Source organism: Centrocercus urophasianus, unplaced genomic scaffold (genome assembly GCF_019232065.1).
Source record: "Centrocercus urophasianus isolate 14NV4802_14NV808 unplaced genomic scaffold, USGS_Curo_1.0 seq_17, whole genome shotgun sequence".
Lineage (NCBI taxonomy): Eukaryota > Metazoa > Chordata > Aves > Galliformes > Phasianidae > Centrocercus > Centrocercus urophasianus.
The window spans coordinates 19,126,299-19,140,149 of record NW_024884722.1 but is presented as its reverse complement, the minus strand read 5'-3'; the positions used below and the strand labels follow the sequence as shown (position 1 = coordinate 19,140,149).

General features: G+C 42.3%; 1 protein-coding gene across 2 annotated transcripts in view; it reads left to right on the top strand.

Annotated features, from left to right (window-relative positions):
• Nucleotides 1–13,851, top strand: part of SORBS1 (sorbin and SH3 domain containing 1) — a 162,418-nt gene that overhangs the window by 51,646 nt on the left and 96,921 nt on the right. Inside the window, exon 1 of one of the 2 annotated variants that reach the window (XM_042817967.1) lies at nucleotides 21–164. The exons of the other annotated variant lie outside the window; for it this stretch is intronic. The gene's annotated coding sequence lies outside the window, so the exon portion shown is untranslated. Of the gene's footprint in view, nucleotides 1–20; nucleotides 165–13,851 lie in introns of those variants that run through there. 2 annotated transcript variants of the gene reach the window in all.

Below are 13,851 nucleotides of genomic sequence, written 5' to 3'. Positions count from 1 at the left end.
TGCACTACAATATCACGCTCTGTGCTTCTGTTGAATGAGTAAATGCGTATGGCTGGACGGCCCAGAGGAAGGGCTACATCATGTTCTCAGCTGGTTAAGCTCCTTAACGTGAGCTTTTAAAAATTTTCCTGGATGTTCATCTGATGTGATTTTGGCTGCAAGAAGTGAGTATTTAAAACCTCAGAAGTTTTAAGTGCTTTCCAGTCTCTTTTGCATTTTCCTCTATAAATAACTTGTGGACTATCTGTTGCCTTTGGAAGGAGATTGCTTGAATTATTTCATGTTATGTTTCCTGTTAACTGTTTGCATCTCTTCTGAATGAGTTAGAATTTCCTGCCTAATGTTGTACACTCAGATTCTTGGAGAAAAGTAGTTCAGATGATGTTGCATATGATCTGCGAGGGAAAATACTAGCTCCTTTTTACTGTGGAACTGAGCAGGACTTATCTCTGCAGATGTTCCCAAAGTACTTTCTGAATCTTCTTTTTCTTTATTCCTTTCTGCCAGCTGAGTGACTTTTATTTAAAAAAAAAAAAAAAAAAAAAAAAAAAAGCCTGATTGTGTAGTTTTATTCTATGTGCAATCAGTCACTCTTATCTGTGCTGTGAACATCTGCTTTCGCAGCAATACAATAATTTCTCTGTTTTCCGTATGCTTTCTCACACTGAGCAGGACTGAGAAAATGGTGAAAGCAGCAGTACTTTTTTTTGCTGGTTTTCCTTCGGTACTCGATTACATTCACTAAACTCAGCAAATAGCAGAATTCCCTCTGGAGCACTGGGAAGCTGCCCAAACTCGCTACAGTTGCGTTTTGACGGACTATTCTTATAGTGGGGTTTTCTTTTTTCTCTCTCTCTTTTATGGTCTGCTGAAATTCTTTCTGTCGTAACTTCATTCCTGATTGATTCCATTTTCAGATAGGCATCTCTTGCCTGTTAAATTTCCCCAAATGAACATCCCGAAACAAAAGAGATGCGATGTGTCTAACTGCAAGTTCATCTTGAAGCATTGTTAACTAAAACTGAGAGTTAAATGGGCTCAACTTCAGCACTTCTTAATAACTGTTAACTTAGGGCTAAAATTATTCTCTTAATGTAACAGAAAATTGAAGCTGACATGAAGCCTTAGAAATTTGGTTTGTGTTTGGTTCTAGGTTTCTGTGCGGCAGCTGGAACCGTTTAGAGCCAGCCTCAAACTTGATGAATTGACTCAATAATTTGTAGCGTAGTTAAAACATTTTAAATGAGACCTAATGCTAGACTTTTTTCTTGGTTCTGCTGACAAATATGAGAGAATTCCTTTTGTTTTAAAAGTCTGTGCGAGTACAGAATCATAGAATTGCTCAGGTTGGAATATACTTTGAAGTTGGGTGTGGTCATTTGGACTTTAAGGCAAGCACAGTGGCTGGTATCTGTGCTGGATCTTCAGTTCCATTTTCTAGTTCTATTATGTTCATGTAATGACCTGTGTCTGTCCTCGTCACCTCACTTGATTTTTGCTTGGAAGATGCAGCCCCTGCTTCCCCAAAACAGGGTATGCCTGCAGACTGGGTGTTCCTATGGCCCCAGGCAGCTTGTGCTGTGCACAGCTGCTCAGCAGTTGCTCTTGGGTACCAGAGATCTTCCATAGGCTTTGGTCTGAGAGATAAAAATTGCAGATAGTTTGATTTTTATTTGGATTCAGCTGAAGTCTGTGAGCACTTTTTGATTTAGATAGATGTGGGTGATAGCTGAAGATGTAACCATTCTCATGTTTCCATTAGGTGTGTTTCAGCTTCTTGCTTAGTAACTTGTGGTCATTTTAAAGGCTGGAGCTGTGTTATGTGACACTGGGAGCACTGCTGCCTGCTGCTGTTCTGAGGTGGAGTCCTGTTTACCAGCATTGTACTGAGGGCTCTCCTGCTCCTTCTATCCCTGTCTGGGGTGGCTGCCAGGGCCTGAGCTCAGGATGCTGAGCAAAGACTAACACATTGCTTCGTGCTCATGTTGGATTTTCCCAGGTGGTTTCCTTGAGATTAAAATCCAAAGTTTGCTTTTCCAGAGCTTTCTAGACATCAAGGCAGATGTCTAGAAGAATAACTGAAACCCAGAGCATGGTTATTAACAGGTATTAAGCCACCTTGTATAGAGCTTCAGTCTGCTCTGCAGGAGGGCTCCTCTTTTAAGGCTCCTTTCAGGTGACTGAATGGTCTCCCATTTATAGAAAATGCAATCTCTATTGCAACCAGCGCAGTAGCTCACTGTCCTGTACAGTCATTAGTTCTTGGCCAAGAAGAAAGGGAATGACTACACCTGGGCACAAGTGGGCCCAGCAGCCTGGGGAGCTCAGCCTGGAAATAGGTTTTGGCAGTGAGCTGGGGCTCACTGGCTGAATGTGTAACTCTGCTGCACACAGTGTGATCTCTGCCACGTTATTTGATCTGTTTGCGTTATGTTTCCTCTACTGTGCATGTAATAATGCTTTATTTGTTTGTGTGGATTCTATCAGCTCTAAACTAGTCTGATAAGGAGTGCAGTCCTACACGCACCTAGAGCTTTAGGGATGGGATTTGATTGAACCATTAGATACCACTGCAATAAAAATGCTGAAATATGAAAACAGGTTTTTGAGGTAACTGCATCTGAATTTATTCGTATAGAAAGCATTTGTTGAACTGAAGATCTGCTGAAAGCTTTATTGGGAAAGGGTCACATCTGTCACACAGAGCATGTCTGTTTGACTTCAATTTATTCCAGTTAATCCATAAAGTAAGATCTTGGGCTCCTATTTTTGGTTTTAAGTTCTGGTAATATCCAAGTGGAGGCAAGCACAGATTTATGCATTGACTCGTCCCTGCTAGGCAAGCTGCAGTAATGTTTAGCACATTAATATCTTTTAATGTAGCATTCTACGTTATTTTTAGATTCTACTGAAATTTGCTGGCTCCTTCTGTGAGTGGTAGGATTCCCCAGGGCCAAGACTGCATAACTAAAGGGTGTCCTGTTGTATGAGAAACCCCGTACAGCTTTTGACATGATTAGTTTCTGAGTTACAGAAATTGTGTTCTGATCGCTCCAGACTCTTAAAAGACTTACATAAGTTTTGCAGAGAATGGACTCTGAAGCCTATTTCTTCTTGTTTACCTCTCATCATCTCACCACATTCATGAAAAGCTTTTGGCACTCAAATCTGTGCTAACCTGTTTTGCAGCTCACTCTCAGGTACCTATTCAGGGTTTTCATTCTCACTTGGTGTCCTGATGTTTTGTCTGCGACTTCATAATTGCTTTGAATTCCATTGAGTATGATGTTGAGAAAAAAGGAAAAGGATGAAGAAAAGAAACAGAACAAGTTTTAGTCCCTATTAATGAGAAAGAGGGAAAGATTTGAAAATACGTATTTTAAGTATAATTTTTCTGTTTGAGCTTGGAGACTCTAAAGATTATATGAAATGAATGTATTTTATGAGGAATAGAGTATTACTTGTCTTTAATGATGCATTCTTCTTGCAGATAGTATGCATAGAAGGATTGTTATCCACAAAGTTTTTTTGGATTTTTTGTACTCAAGTATTCTCATTCTTAAGTTATTCAGGTTATGAATGAAGAAACGATGGGGAAGGAGGAGGTGTGTTTCTTAGTAGTGAAGTAATCATTAATGATGCCAATGGAAATCAAATGACCCTCTCTGTGATATTCATCTTAAATGTTTTTGGTAATTGGGAAAATACAGCCCATCTCACAGGGATCTGCGTGGCTGCAAGTACTGACATGGATCGGATGCCATAGTGAGGAGCTTAGGTTGGATTTACAGCTTTAGAACCGAAATCCTGTGTAAATGTATTTGAGATAAGTTACTCTGGGTAGACGTGGGAGAAAGAGAAGTCTCTGTTCTGGAGAAATGCTGCTGGGTTTGAATTGGTATAAATGTTACCCGGAATATTGCAGGAGCTTGTGGACAGTAAACGTTAAAATCCTGTGAGGTTTTTGGGGGGGGATGTGAAGATTGAGTGATAAGTGCACAGTGTATTGATCCTTTGATCCTTTGATCCTTTTTCTTTTAATTTTTTTTTTTTTTTTTTTAAGTTCTTGAAAAGGAGGCTGGTGGTTTTAGCCCTTCTTTTTTTTTTTTAATTTGAGAAAATGAGGCGCTGCACTGTTGTGCAGTGATAGCAGAAGGCTGGGAACAGAGCTCAGATTTCCTGAGTCCCAGATCCTCAGTGACCTCTGAGAATCTGAGCCCTGCTGAATTGTCTTGAGGGAGGAAACGTGATGCTGAACTGTGATTTCTTAGCAACTCTCTGAGTGGGTACTAAGGGCTTGGAAGCTGAATGTCATCGGAAAGTCTGCTTTTCATAAAGCCAGATCTGGAAGATGCATGGATACACATCCAAAAATCAGGATGGGGAGGAAAAAAGCTAATACCACTGATTCTGTTTGCTTACTGTAGTATTACCAAGAGCAGGATATCATCCCTCATAAATCCCATATGCTTACAGAGAATGTCATATTGTTGACTAAGGTACCACAAACAACAAACATCCCTTGGACCTTTCCTCAGCATGTTTGTTGTTTTTTTCCCTTGGAATACCTGGTTTGGTTAAGTGGGTTGTTCTTTCTTGGTTTTGTTGTTAGTGTTTTTTATAGGGAAGCTGAAGTTTGTTGTAATGCTCTCTCCAGTAAGACAAGTCCTCTGAGAAGAGATTCTTGCTTGAAATTTTTTGAGCTTTTTATATAATCAGCCACACCTAAAAATGGCAAAACATCACTGTTTCATGCACAAGGAGGGGTTGTAAATAAGAAACTATCCAAAAATACCATAGTTCTTGGCAGAGACAATAATATTTGGCAGGAAGTTTGTCTGCAGATAACACACAAGGCTGCTACTTTAAATATTGGTTTCTTTTTTTTTTTATTTCTTTTTTTTTTCTTAGTAGGATCAAAAGGTTCCCTCTCAGTTTTTGGCATGTATATCTATTTAAGCTGTTTTGGGACGCACTGTATGTAATTAAGTTCATAGGCTTGCCCAAATCCTCAGATTGTCAGCTCCTACACATAAATGGCAGCTCATCTATCACATCTTCAGTAGCAAGGGGGAGCAGGCTGTCTCCTCAGAGCCTTTTAAAATGCCTTGCTTTCATATTTGCCAAGTTTTTTTATTCTCTGTAGGTTTTAATGACTCAGACCTCTGAAATCTCTTCCATACATGGATAAAGTGTAAGCACTGGTTGGGGTGGAGGGGGAGAATGGAGGGAACAACTTACTGAACTGATAGTTTTAAACAAACTTGAGTGGCTTTCTTAAAGCAGCATTTTGGTCCTCTCAAGGTCATATATGTATGTTCACATACAGAGCACTTCCCAGCCCCAGTCATTATGGAAGCTAATGGAAATAAGTCCATGTACAGCAAATGCCATCTGTTCGCATACAAAAAGGGTATCTAGCTTCAATCCTCCTGAGCAAGAAGCCTTTTCTGACATTGTATTTCTGTCTTCGTCTCCATCTTTTACTCGCATGTTAATGAAATAATTTTAATGTCATCTCCTTCTAACAGTGCACACCTTCATGCTTCTGAGCAGGTTGATAATGGATGGCCAGCAAAACTATCAGGTCAAATGTTTTGTACCCATCTTCTTTTCTAAAATATCCACTAAAATAATGAAAGATTTTGTGGGGCTTGCTAAGCCCTCTTCAAAGCGAGGAACATATTCAGAAGAGCTGTTTTGGCCTGGTGCTCACTTTTGTCAGACAGACTTGTATTTTCTCTGTTGCAAGCCTGTTGGTTATATTGGTCACATCATCTAGGTGTTTTGGATACGTTTCTCAGAAGTGTACAGTGCAGTAAAATCTGTTCCCATTCAGGCTAGTGGAGGCCTATTTCTTCCATTGCAGCTTTATTTTGTGACATGGCAAGGTCAGGATCCTTAAACTAGGCTTTTCCCTCTGGCAGAGAGGTATAAAGGGACCCTGTGCAAATGCCCATCTGGCTTGGGCATTTGAAGAAGTCTGGTGCCATGCGAGTGTCAACCAGCAACACCAACTTGAGCTGACTTGTCTGCTAATCGGTGAAAAGTGCATATGGCATTTCTACATTTCACTGAGAAACACCCCCAAATTCAAGTAATCTGATTTTCTTAATAAAAACCAAAGTGTTGATTATGAATCGAAGAGGTCCAAGTGTGATCTGAGTTTGTGATGTGCAGTGTTTCTGTTCTGTGCTAGCTGTTGCATGTCACAAGACTGCTAATGGAAGCCAATTTCTTTGTCGTAACGCTACAGCAATGTATCAGTTGCTCATGGCATTTTGTAACGGATCTTTGCTAAAGTTCACAAGGATATGAAGATCACTGTCTTCTAAATGTCACGTGTATTTTGTAGATAGATAATAAAAGCGTTTTGTTACTGAAATGAACTGCCTTTTCTCTCATTGACATTCTGAAGCTCAAATTAATACTGTGCCCTGTAGTTCTGGATAACATTGCTCAATTTATATTAAAGCACTAGCAGAAATTAATAAAACCGTATTTTAGAGCATCCTTGTTACATGATCTGAGGCAGTTGTGAGATAAATTAAGGAATTACTATATTAAGTGTTGATTTAAATGAACGCAGATTGCTGTACAAATGCACGCTAACAGATGCCTGCAGACCCCATGAATGCAAGGACAATCCTCACTTCCATGAGCAGCTGCCTTGCAGTCTGTGGGGCTGCTCATAGCTGGCTGTGTAAGGTGATGCAAAATCAGATCCTAAATACAGAAAGCACCATGGACTTTTTTTCTGTGGAAGTGGAGAGGGGGGCTGTCTTGAGGTGTAGGACTTCTGTCTTCTCTTTAAATAAATCAGTATAGTGCAAAATTGATTATGGTCTAAGATGTTACTTCAGAAAATGTCTCATTCCATTTCTATTCTTTAATGCTGGCTCTGGATTTACGCAATCAATAATATACGTGAATCTTTTATGAACTTAATCTATATTTCCTTTCTTGTATGTGTCATCTCTGTCAGCATCAGAATAAGCAGGATCCACCAGAACAGATTATTAAATACAGCTAACACTGTTGACTGTTGCTGGAATGTGAACTACTTTACAACTAGAAAAGGTTACTGTGTTTCCTTAGTACAGGAGTTGTAAAGCAAGCTGAAAATGTGTAGGTCACTACTTTTCCACTAACTGTGCAGAGAGCTGAGAAGACTCTTGATGTCCACTGCAGCATACGTTAAGCATCTCCCCTCTAAATATATGGTTTCATCAGCTACAGTATTTTATAATTGATACAGTTGTCCTGATCTTCAAGGGAGTGTATTCATAGGCCAACAGTGATGAACAGTCATCTTTAAAATAGGTGCAGATTTCTCTTAGACCCAAATCCTGCTCTTGAGAGTCCTGACCTCATCTGTGTGAGAGCAGAGAGAAGTGTTGAGGCTTCCACGTCTGCTTGAGTACTTGGCACCACAACCTGTGTGAGACTTTAGGAAGGTGAAAGGGTGACAGTGTTATAACACTGCTGTTGTGTTCAAGTCTTAGTGCTTTCACCGTGAGCTATGCCATCTGACTTCTGATTAGTGATGTTGATATCCTGGGATCTTAAATGTTCTGCCATAGACTGATGTATGTTTTAAGTACAATCCCATTTTCAGTCTGAAATTGACACCTTCAGCTGTGGTATTTGCATTATGTGTGTTTGGATCCAAATGACATCTCTGCCAAAACACAAACCACAGCCTTAAAACCCACAACTTGAAATTTGTTACAAGCTGACACTACCTAACTTCATATTAGTGTTCTTAGTAGGAAATCTGCTTGTCTTTTCAACACCGATTCTTTCTTTTCCTAATTGTTTTGTAAAGGATTAAACATCTGTGTGTAGAAGGGGGTGAGGGAAGACCCACAGGAGGGGATGCTGTCATCTCAACTGTTAGCACCTGAGCCTGTAACAGAGGGCTTATTGCTGTACTTACAAAGGTGAGGTAAATCTTTTAAAAAACAAGGCTCCATGCTCTTCCCATAGTAGAGAAAGAAAAGCACTGCCATGTGGCAATTCATTCCAGCTTATGTGCCCATTCTAGGACAGAATGATGTGTCCTCGGGAGGCCCATGTCGCCCACCATGTACTGTAGAGGTAATGGTCTAAATGCCTGATGTTTAGTTAACTCTCCCCAGCTGAAATTGATCTTGTCCTTACTGTTTGTTTTGTGGAGATGTCCATGCTTAGAATCAATGGCAACTCTAATTGTTATCTTGAGTGAGGATTATGTTTGACAAAGTTTCTGCATGCACATACTGGTTTGCAAGTCACAGTTTGGTAGTGTCTTTTGGGAATGGGGGAAGATTCTACTGCTAACAAGCACAGGATAGGAAACAGACAGAAAATAGAGGGTCACAAACAGATAATTACACCTGCAGCAGTCTGTAAGATCAAAAATTTCTGTAAAATTGAAAAGCTGAGAGTCTTACGCTACAAAAGTTTCAGACACATGGTGTGTTTGATGTTTGCTTAGAGCCGAATGGGATGAGAACTTTTTGCATGTGTGAGGTTATTTACTGGGAATGGACAGTTTTGCTCTGAACCTGTCACATAATTGCAAAAACTGACACAACCTTGTCTGAGGTCCCTATTATTCTGTTACTCTATTACCTTATTCCGTGCGACTCTTAACTATCTCATAAATAAAGTATCCCAACATTTTATAGAGAATCCTAGTGATGTTAGTATCACAGAATCACAGAATCACAGAATCACAGAATCACAGAATCACCCGGGTTGGAAGGGACCTCAAGGATCATGTAGTTCCAACCCCCCTGCCTAGCAGGGCCACCAAACACACACATTCAGATCAGGTTGCCCAGGACCCTGTCCAACCTGGCCTTAAACACATCCAAGGACGGGGCATCCACAACCTCCCTGGGCAGCCCGTTCCAGGGCCTAACCACTCTCCTTGTATAGAACTTCCCCCTAACATCCAACCTAAATCTTCCCTCCTTCAACTTGGATCCATTTCCCCTAGTCCTGCTGTTGTCAGCCCTTTTGAAGAGTTTACTCCCCTCGTGGGTGTAGGTTCCCTTCAGGTATTGATAGGCTGCAATGAGGTCACCCCGCAGCCTTCTCTTCTCCAGGCTGAACAAGCCCAACTCCCTCAGCCTGTCCTCATAGGGGAGGTGCTCCAGCCCCCTGATCATCTTAGTCACCCTCCTCTGGACCCTTTCCAAAATCTCAATGTCTTTCTTGTACTGAGGGCTCCACACCTGGACACAGTACTCCAGATGGGGCCTCACAAGAGCCGAGTAGAGAGGGATGATCACCTCCCTGTCCCTGCTGACCACCCCTCTCCTGATGGAGCCCAGGATCCCATTTGCCTTTCGAGCTGCCAGAGCGCACTGCTGGCTCATGTTCAGTCTCTCGTCCATCAGGACCCCCAGGTCCTTCTCTGCCGAGCTGCTCTCAAGGACCGCTCCTCCCAGCCTGTACGGGTGCCTGGGGTTCTTCCGGCCCAAATGCAAAACCTTGCACTTTGCCGTGTTGAACCTCATTAGGTTCACCCGAGCCCAGCCCTCCAGCCTGTCGAGGTCCCTCTGAATGGCATCCCTTCCTTCCACCGTATCAACCGCACCACTCAGCTTGGTGTCGTCAGCAAACTTGCTGAGGGTGCACTCAATTCCCTCATCGATGTCATTAATAAAGATGTTAAAGAGCACCGGTCCCAAGACAGACCCTTGGGGGACACCACTTGTTACCGGCCTCCACCTGGACATAGAGCCATTGACCACCACCCTCTGTCTGCGGCCTTTCAACCAGTTTCTTACCCATCGGGTCGTCCACCCATCAAATCCACTTCCCTCCAATTTGGAGATGAGGATGTGGTGGGGGACCATGTCAAAGGCCTTGCTCAGGTCCAGGTAAATGACATCAGTCGCCTTCCCTTCGTCCACCAATGCCGTCACTCCATCATAGAAGGCCACAAGATTAGTTAGGCATGACCTTCCTTTGGTGAAGCCGTGCTGGCTGTCTCGGATCACATGCTCATTCTTTATGTGATCGAGCATGTTGTCCAGGAGGATCCGTTCCATGATCTTCCCAGGCACGGAGGTGAGACTCACCGGCCTGTAGTTCCCCGGGTCCTCCCTGCTCCCCTTCTTGTATATGGGAGTGACGTGACCCTTCCTCCAGTCATCCGGGACCTCACCTGACAGCCACGACTTCTCAAATATGATGGAGAGCGGCTCGGCAACCACCTCAGCCAGCTCCTTCAGGACCCTGGGATGCAAGCCATCCGGCCCCATAGACTTGAATTCATTCAGTCTAAGGAGGCACTCTCGGACTTGCTCTGCCCTTACAGTGGGGAGGGATTTACCTCCTTGGTCCCCACATAGAGGTTTGGGGATGCAGGGTTCAGGGACGTGAAAAAGACTAGAATCCTGGCCACCAGTGAAGACCGAGGTGAATATAACTACTTAATGAATAACTAAGTATAACTACTTAATGAATGTGTTACAGCAGCCATTGGAGTAGGTGATAATGTGCTCATTGCATAAGGTGCTGCACAAATAATGCCTTTGCTGAAAGATAGTGCTAAAACAAAAGTTGCCTTAACTGTTTTTCTGGTGTGGTGTTGTTTTTTTTCCCCTGTGTATCTTAACACCGAGCAAGGGGGAAAACTTTTCAGATTTACCTATTGGTCTTTGTGTTCAGTAAATACTTTGTGGATTGAAAAGGAGAACTACAGATCTGTGTGAAGATTAAAGCTGAGTGAGTGTGAAGATGAAAGCACAAAGAGTAGCTCTGCTCTAACAAAGAACAGAAGTATCTGGAGGAAGTTAGGTGTGAAGCTGAATCTGTTCAGTTGAGGTTGGCACTTGCGTAAGTTGTTTGCAGCCTCAGAAGCCATCCACATCTGCAGTTGTTTACTTGCTTAAATGTTATGGCAATACACAACTCAGTTTATTGATGGTGATCAGCGTGCAGGGAGATAAATGACTGCAGGGATAAATCCTAGTTTTGTAGGGTGGCTTTGTATTTGTTTGTTTTCTTTAAGGGATTCCTTAGCAAACATTGTGTAGAAAAGATCCAGGTTTTGTTTTGGCCTGGGGGCTGGCATTCTGTTTGTTTTCATCCTGTCAAGGGTGGTAGGAAAGAGGTGTAGTAAGATACTGTCTGTGCATGTCTTCTCCTTTTGGATTGATTAAAGAAAAAAAAAAAAGTTTGATTGCCAAACAAACTGAATTCCTTTAGTCAAGGGCCTCATGTACCACAGGTAGAAATTATGTGAGATTCCATTTAGCCATCTACTGAGCTGTTCCCTAAGATGTGACTTGAGCTATTTCTTGGTAGCCCAGGTTTGGACAGAAGGTGCCTTTGTGTTTGTGATGAGCCTGATTGTAAGGCACTGGGCAGCTCAGCTCAGGGACACTTTTGCTCACTTCTAGACTAGTTTCAAGATCATGTTCTAGTGGGCTGGCTCTCACATAGAGCGGCTCTGTTCTGAGGCATCCAGCTTCTTCGTTAGATGTGTACGCTCTTATCTAGACTCTTGTGGGGAATGCATCTGTTGAAGAGTGTCAACACTTCGCCAATCTTATTAATTAACAGCATTTGGATTGTAGACATGAAACCCCAAATCACATTGGTTATTTAGTGCAACAAAGCCAGGAAAGGGCTTGCTCTGTTATTAAGGATTCCCTTAGTCATTTTGGGACTCTGTTGGCAACTGATTGCACTGTGGACTCAGTTCATCTGGCAGCCTGTGACTTCCATGGGGACTTCAGAAAAATATCCTGTCTGTGCTTCAGCTTTTGCATCAGCAGAGTGGGAGAAATGCTTGCATTGTCACAGCAACAGGGACTTGTCAGCTTAGAATAGCTCTGAAGTTCAGATGACATGCTATAGAAATGCATTACTTTTTTTTTCTAATGGAAATGCAGCATTGCCATTCCCCTCACACTTCTCATTATAAAGAGCATGCCAGGACTTTTGTGCCGATAGCAGTTCTCTTACTGCATCACATAGCAAGTTCTTGCTGTTTGTAAGAGCATAGTTTCCATTTGTCATGGCAGACTATTTCTAAGCTTTGCTCATAATTTAGGACTGGATTATATCACTTTGTTTCTGTAGATGCTTTCATCAGAAACCAAATCCAGATGCAGTGGGTTGGCAGTTGATCAGGTTGGACTACCCAAGGTTTTGCTGAGACTAAATAAGGCTTAAATATTTTCGTTCTGTTTCCTCTTCACCTTACTTATCATGCTGGCATTGACAGAAGCAAGGCTGCTTTCCTGAGTGTTGATTGCCCTGCTGCGTAGTCAGTAAGTGCTGTTAGCAATGTTTAAAATACAAATGACTTCTTGATGCGAGAGACACAGGGACTTGAATTGCTAACCCCTCTTATTTTGGCAAACCTATTAAGATGTCAGGTAGCTTGTATGGTGGACAGGACTGTGAGGCTTGCAGTAGTACAGCCCTGACATTTGGAGCTGGCAGCCAGCCCTGGAGGTAACAGCGCACTCAGTCTGTTCTCACAGTGATTCCCCTAATAGGTCTATATCTGGTAATAAGTGGCTGCTAGCAATTTGTATAGCAGTTTGGACTAATTGCTAACAGCATTGTCACCTGTCACTAACAATTAGTAATCAAATTTTGCCTCTCTGCAACTCTGAGCAATTACTATGTGTGCTATAAGATATCCTGTTACATACCACGTTCAGTAAACAACATCTTGTTCTGACTTTTGCCTGAAGAGTGTTGATGGAAGGCAACTTTCTGCAAGACATGGCTACCTCTGGCCTGCAGAAGTCATCCTTTGTTTCCTCCATATGGGAGCAGAAGCAAGGGATGACTTACGCTCCAGGGGAGGATGTGTGACAATGTGCTTTAGGGGCACTGATACCCAAAAATGTCTTGACTTCGTTGTGTTTTCAGAATAAAAGCCACAATCTCTAGCCCCTGTAACTGTGGTCTTGGAGCAAAAGAAAGTGCCGTTCTGATTTGTAGCAGTTGAGTCAGTAAAACAGCATGACTTGGCATCTAGTTGTAGAAAAGACTGGGGAAGGCTATTGCTTGCCAAATATGCAAAGTGTTTGTGTGATTTACTTCAGCTAAGATGTGAAATACATCCCACTCAGTCTGGGCTCGGGAGCAACCCTGGGGCTAGCGAATTGCAGAGACTGGATGGCAAGTAGAGATTGGAAAAGCTGCAGCAGCCAAGGAGAAGCCTTGTCTCTTGCCTGCTGGAGGCCAGCCTGTGACCATGAGAGCACTGCCTCTAAACTGAACCCCTAGAACAGCTGTGTAGGTCATGCAGTGGAAAGATGAAGTTCATGTGAAGATGAGAGTTCAGACTCCAGTCACAGAATAGTCCCTTTAGTGTTTTGTTCAAAGGCAGAGGCCATTGGAACCTTCTGACACAGCTAGGGCTTGTTGCTGCTTTTCCCCTGGTAGGGAGAGCTCTAATTTGTGATACAATTTAGTTATGCGTAAGGATAAAATGTCAACTGTTCTGGGCTCGTTTCCTTAAAGCTATAACAGGAAACATCTCAAACATTGCAAGTTAATTAACTGCAGACACTATTTAGTTACCACTATTAAATCTGTTGTATCATTATCTATATATGGACTTTTATCTTCTGAAAGCTGTAAGTTAGAATTTGTCCTTTTACTTATCTGGGCCTAGGCTTGCTGAATACGTTCTCATGCCTTATACAAATGACAAGGCAAATAAAACAAGCCAGTATACTTCCAAATTTGGTTCACAGAAATTACTGGAGTGAATTTCAGAGTTTCCTTCCAGGAAATGCTCATTCCAGTGACCTCAGCAAATCAGTCTGTCTTCTCTGGAAGATCTCATCCTGGAACACTGAGATAATTCACTCTCAGATATGT